Genomic DNA, 6957 nt, shown 5'->3' with positions numbered 1-6957 from the left:
ATTATTCTTATGGATAAATAGTATTTATACTTTATATTATTATATGTATGCATATATAAATATACTTTATTATCTATTTCTGCTGTTGCTGTTTGTACAGTCATAACCGACTATTCATAATATCATTGACCATACTATCCATGGGGTTTTCTTGGCAATGATACTGAAGTGGTTTGCCATTCATTTCTTCAGCTCATTTTACAGATATGGAAACTGAAGCAAACAGGGTTAAGTGACTTGCACAGGGTGACAGTGTCTGAGCTCAGAATTGACCTTAATTATTCCTGACTCTAGGCATAGTCCTATAAATCTAATATAAGATGTTTTAAAGCTCCAAAAGATCTGAGATTGGAAAAAGAATCTGACAATAGCAAGGTTCATTATATAATATTATTTTTAAACTATATTGTCAAAGAAACTCAAGGAATGAAAGGGATTCTTGCTTGGGATGAACAGAAAAAAAATCACTGATGGCCGAGAAAAGGCAGAGTTGCTCCAATATGATCTTGTCTATTGCTTAAGGAGAATTACCTTTTTACTGGAAATGACAGAACAAAAATGACTAAAGGCCTGGATGCCAATGAATTAGGAAACAGAGAATACCTGGCTGTCCTAAGAAAACCTCAAGTTTGGTCAAGATGAACTGCAACTTTAGGTATTTAAAAAGAACCAGAAGATGTGATTATTTAAGAATGTGTAAAAGGTCATGAAAAGGGATCAAAAGTGCCATGAGACTGAAGCAGGGCAAATGCTACAATATTAAACAAAATGAAGTAGAACAAATAGGGTAAACAATTGTCTAATGAACTTGACTTTGAATCTTGCTAAGGTTTCAGAAGTGATTATTAAAGAGACTCTAATGTTAGCACATTAATTGGCACATAAAGTAGATACTTCACAAATGTTTACTGATTGATTGCTTCTGAACATCTAGAAAAAACATTAAGGGTTACTATATTAGTGTGGACCTGAGAACCAGACCTCAGTGGAGTGAGAGTGAGGCCCAGCTTTACAGACTTCTCACCACAGGATGGTGGATTGGTAGGAGCTGGGGAAGAGAAAGTGCAGATCACTGAAGTGGGAAAAGTACTCACATGTACAAAAATATTTATGGAAGCTTTTTTTTTGTGGTGGCAAAGAATTGGAAATCAAGTGGATGCCCATCAATCGGGGAATAGCTGAACAAGTTGTGGTATATAAATGTAATGGAATACTGTCTTGCTATAAGAAATGAGGAGTAGACAGACTTCATAATAACCTGGAAACATGTAAAAACTGATGCTGTGTGACAAGAGCAGAACCAGGAGATTTTGTACACAATTACAGACGCAACATATGTGTGATGACTAACTTTGATAGACTGCACTCCTTTCAGCAATGCAACGTTATAAGACAACTCCAAAAGACTCATGATGGAAGGTGATATCCACATCTAGAGAAAGAACTATAGAGTCTGAATGCAGATTGTAGCAAACTACTTGCTCTCTTTCTCTCTTTGTTTTGCTTTGTTTTGTTTCCTCTTTCTCATTGTTCATTCCATTGGTAATAATCCTTCTTTACACCCTAACATTTAATGTGAAGGTATTTGTAGATCCTATATTTGAATGCATGCTGCCATGGGGGGGTGGTGAGGGGGTAGAAAAGGGAAAGGGAGAAAATTTGAAACTCAAGGGACTGTGGAACTGAATGTTGTAAACTAAAAATAAATAAATAAATTTTTAAAAAAGAGTTACCATGTCAACAAGAAAAGTTTATTTCATAATAATCTCATTACCTTTTTTAATAGGTTCACTACATTAATAGATGAAGAAAATGTTATTGATAGAGTTTTCCTCCCTTTCATTTGTATAAAATATCTTATATGCTTTCCTTCTGAAAAAGCAGAGAGGTGAATTAGTTGATCATACCATTAAATTAATTTATGATTAGTTCCATGACCAAACTCAGAATAGATATTAATGATTCATGATGACATGTCAGCACATATTTATTGGTATCCTTGGCACTGCGGTTTTAAACATTTTTTTTTATAAATTAACTGGTTAAAAACATTGGTAATATGAATTTTGACTCTATAGATAACAAAATTTTGCATGATGGTTATATACTGAACAAATCAGATAATAGATATGGAAACAAAAACCTGGACAGACTAGGGCTTTCAGCTGAATATAAAAGAATAAAAAAGTCACCAGAGATAAGTATAAAATGTAACTGACACAGGTACAAAAATCAACTTCTGGGCACAGAATATAGGAAATGGGCAGAAGTTGTCCTAAACAAAACAAAACAAAACAAAAAGATCTGAGAGTGTTAACAGATTTCAAGGGAATATGAGTCATTTGTGTGATGGGGAAGCAAAAATAAGTTTAAGTAGCCTTTGGGGTGCATTAAACAGTGCATAGAGGGTCCAGTACATTTGTGCTTTCATCCGGCATCATCTGGTATTTTGTGTTGAGGTCTTGGTGCCAAAATTTTTTAAAAAGCCATTGGGAAGTTGTAAAATATCAAGTGAAGTAAAATAAGAATGTCGAAATGCCTTGAATCCATGTCTTGTGAAGATTCTTTGAAGAAACTTGGAAGGTTGTAATGGGAATGTAAATTTTTAAGATCTTCCCTGACCCTAGGCTAAAGTGCACCTGGAGCCTGGGGTAGGAGGCTTGTTTTTCAGCAGATACTTTTTGATTGGCCAGTGGGTCCAAAAGGTTGTTACATTCTCTGAGCCAGGAGAAGGCTATATAAGCCCTGATATGTAGCTTTGTTTTGAGGGCTCTGTTTGAGAAGTGTTCTGTGATTTGATCATATCAGACTCTGGGAAGCCATGGGTTGTTGAGAGCCCCCCTCCCCACCCCCTTTGAAAAACACAGATGTTGATTTGGTATGGATGTAATGGTTGGACTGTTTGGAAAACTGTCTACTTGATCTGTTTCTGTCTTGATAATTCTGTCTGTATATTCTGAAGTTCGGGGTGCTGACCTTTTCCCCCTGAACTAGGTAAACGATACATATTTGACTGATTAAAGTAAGCTTGTTAACCCATTTTGAGTTGCTTTCGTTTAACAAAGCAGATCTAAGAACCTGTGGTGGCAGCAACCCTGGGGACACTGGGGTGCTTGCTGCTACAAAGGTTTAGTCTGGAGAAGAGAAAACATGAGTGCTATATTCAGGTATGTTAAAGAATTGTTAGGAAGAGGAGGAATTCTATTTGTTCCATTTTATACCACAGGGTATGACAAGTAACAAAAGGTAGAAGTTGCAAAGAGGCAAATTTAGACAATTTCTAGGGGAGATGGAAGTGTGGGTTTCAAAGTAATAAGCTATCCAAATTTATCTTTAGTGGTGGTTGTTTTTCCTTGTTTTTCCTCAGACACAAGGCTAAATGAGAATATGTAGAATATTTATTATGGAGATTTCTTTCTTTTATATTTATTTTACAATAGTTGGCCACTAAAGTTCTTCCAATTCGTAAATTCTGTGATGTGATTTTTTCAAATCATCATTTTTAATTGTTAAGTGTATTGTAATATGTACATTTCTTAACTCTTTGCCTAAACTTAATTCTCTTTGGAACCTCACTAATATTATGACACTTCATAAATGGACCTGAAAAAAGCTATTTATTTTATTATTACAATAAAATTGAGTAAGAAAATGAAAAGAGGAGTCTTTAAACCCTCAATTTTTCTCATCTTTTATTAACTTAGAAGCTAATAGCTGCAGTGATTTGTCTCCATTGTGGGTAAATTTGCCCTTGGCAGCAGCCTGTGTTTTGGCACCCATCTATGAAGATATTGCTGAGCTTGCCTTTTTTGGAATGCATCATTCTCTTGATGAATATTGTCACAAATCTAGGATAATAGAGAACAAATTATAATATCTTCCTGGCCACTGATCTTAATACTGTTTTCAGTACTCATCCAGATATGAGTCGTTTACATAATTGTAATACTTTAAAGAACATTTTAAACTATGTTATGTAATATATTGAATATCAATATAAACGGATCAATTTTTTAACATCAGTTATGTTGGATATCTTAAGTAAATGAAAATCTGTTCTGTCTATAGAAATCTTAGGTTAATATAATAAAAAATATTTTCTAAAATTAAAATAAAATTATAATTCATAGATGAAAGTGTAAAATATTAAAATTTCCAGCAATACTGCAAAACATTAGATTGATTAGGATACCACAGCATTTATTGAAAAACTTCTATGTAAGGTAAATGATCTGAAATACTAAAGACAAACTTAAAACAAATTGCAGCCATGGTCTTGCCCCATCCATTATTTCCTCTGGTTCATCAACTAGTCTAGTTAATAGGAGCTCCCAGGAGAAAAGAAAAAATATTTCCACAGTAAGGATAATATGTAGGGACATTTCTTTTTTTTGTCTGTAGATAATTTTTATTAATTTGTTTGTTTACTTTTAGTTTACAAGATTCAATTCCACAATTGCTTGAGTTTCACATTTTGTCCCCCTCCCTCCCTTCCCCCCTACTCTCCCAACCATGGCAGCATACAGTCAAGTATAGGATCTGTAAATACTTGCACATTAGACATTCGGGACATTTATTTACTTGTAAAATCTTATTCTGAATATTAGGAAGGTTGGCCATCACTTAGATTTTACTTCTTTCATGACTTTGCTTGCAGTTTAGTCCCACAGTCCAATCCCACCTATGAATTGCACTTTTTTGAAATATTACCCATAGCATATTCTCTTTTAATTTCTAATCATGTCATAGAGACTTTATTTCATCAAATATATGATTTATCACTTATAATTAGGAGCCAGTGATGGTTATATCAGGAATTTATATGAAGGCTATAAAACAATAATGTCACTACACTATGCTAAATAAAATAGCAAAAAGTCTCAATACAATGGAATGTACAAAAAGAGACTATAACAAATGTGTTGTTTGTAGTAACTGTCATTTAAATGTGAGCTTCTATTCATGTTCTAAATTAAAAAAAAAGAAATGATAGAACTTTAGAGTTGGGAGGGATTTCTATGGTAAAAATACTCTAAGGCATTCATGAGAAATAATTCCCTCTAAGATACACATGTTTTGTCACTCAACCTGCTTGAAGAATTCTAGGAGGGGGAAACTCACTACTTCTCAAGGAACTCCATTCAACTTTTGTATATTTCCAATACTTACCTATTGGAAGATAACTCCCTCTACCTTGCATGCCATGATAAAATTAGGTTTAGTTTTTCTACTTTGTAATTTCCAACTAATGCTCCTAATACTTCTCTTAAGAGTCAACAGAAAATAAAAAAAAACCTAATCTTTCTTCTATAAGATGTTTGAAAAATATTTAAGACCACTGTAACCTCCTTTCTTCTCCTGTAACACCCAGATGGTCCTCAGTTTATCAATGCTTTTCCTAAATCATAAATGAACACAGTATTCTAGAGTAGGTTTAATGAGAGTAGATTGCAGTAAAATTGCCAATTTCCAGTCCCCGGAAGCTCTATTTCTCAATGAAATCAAAAGTTAGTCACAACTGCTTTTTTTTAAAATAGAAATGTATTTTCCATTCAAATTAAACTAGTGAAATATCACTTCTCCCGAACTTAGCTCAATGTCCTCTGAATTTAGAGTTTATGTTACCCAATATTTGCATATCTTAGCCCCCATAGTCCCCTCACATATTCAAGATTTTATTAAAAAAAACAACCCTTTTTTTTTTTTTTTTGCTTTTTTGGAGGGCAATTGGGGTTAAGTGACTTGCACAAAGTTACACAGCAAGTTTTATTTTTTGTGTGTGTTAAGTGTCTGAGGCCGGATTTGAAGTCAGGTCCTCCTGACTCCAGGGCCTATGCTCTATTCACTGCACCACCTAGCCACCCTAAAAATAAAAAAAAAAAAACTTCTGATGCAACTAAGATTTATTTTAAAAAATCAATCATATTAGAAAATAGATTATGTGAAGGAAGTTGTAAAAGAATTCAAATATTCTAGACATAAATAAAATGTATTTTTGACAGAGCAGAAATATTATTTTTAAAAAGATTTATCTTTAAGTTCTATTATTCTATTTTAATCTTGAACAGAAAGTACTCAAATTATTTTAAACATTAAAAATACACAGAGTGTAGCTTAAAATGCATTTATCATCCATGAAGTATTTCAAATTTTAAAAATAAGTATAAATATAAGTGGTAATGTTCCAGAAGGGGGAAATATTCTACATGTTAAGTTTCAATTGGATGGATTATCTTTTTCAATGTATGTCTTAAACTCCTCCAACATGATACTGTAGCCTCTTTGGTTTTCCATTTTTAGCCTAAATATAAGTGAATGTCACTCTAGTGTGAAGTGATTATTCATTATATTTTGTATATCAATCTGTGGAATTTTAAGGCATTTTGGCATCCTGTGGGATGAAAAGCATTCAAATACAAGACATTATAATCCAATGTGCTGATAGAATATAGTTAGAAATAATGAATTGTGGTATTGTTTAACCTGTGTTTCAAGCATCCTGTTTACTTAGTAATAAGCACAGTCAAGAAATTTCTTTTGAAAATGTCTTGAGCACAGGATAAAATGTTATAAATAGACACAATAGAAAAAATAACCAACAGTTGTTATCCAGTTGATTTACTTTGAGATTTTAATTTACAATAAAGCAATTGGGTTCTCTAGTTCATTGACTCAGGATGGTGAATTTATCTGATTTCGCTGTTATCTTATTCAGATTGTCCAATTTTTAAATAGCTATAATATCTTGATCAGTGGTATGTATCAGAGAGCCTAAGAAAGTTAGAAATATTGACAGCATGTATTGTAGAGGTGACTATCTCTTTTTTCATCATCAAATCATTTTACTTTTGACTATCTTAATTCAATGTCCTATTTATAGATGTGCTTACTTCTTTAACAAACTGCTCCCACAATTTTGGATATCTTACTATCAAGAAGATACTTTCACAAGAATAA

This window comes from Petaurus breviceps, unplaced genomic scaffold, assembly GCF_028583685.1.
Source record: "Petaurus breviceps papuanus isolate PSGF00001 unplaced genomic scaffold, PetGlider_PUasm1.0 41, whole genome shotgun sequence".
Lineage (NCBI taxonomy): Eukaryota > Metazoa > Chordata > Mammalia > Diprotodontia > Petauridae > Petaurus > Petaurus breviceps.
The sequence above is the reverse complement of the archived record's forward strand: the minus strand, read 5'-3'. Positions refer to the sequence as shown.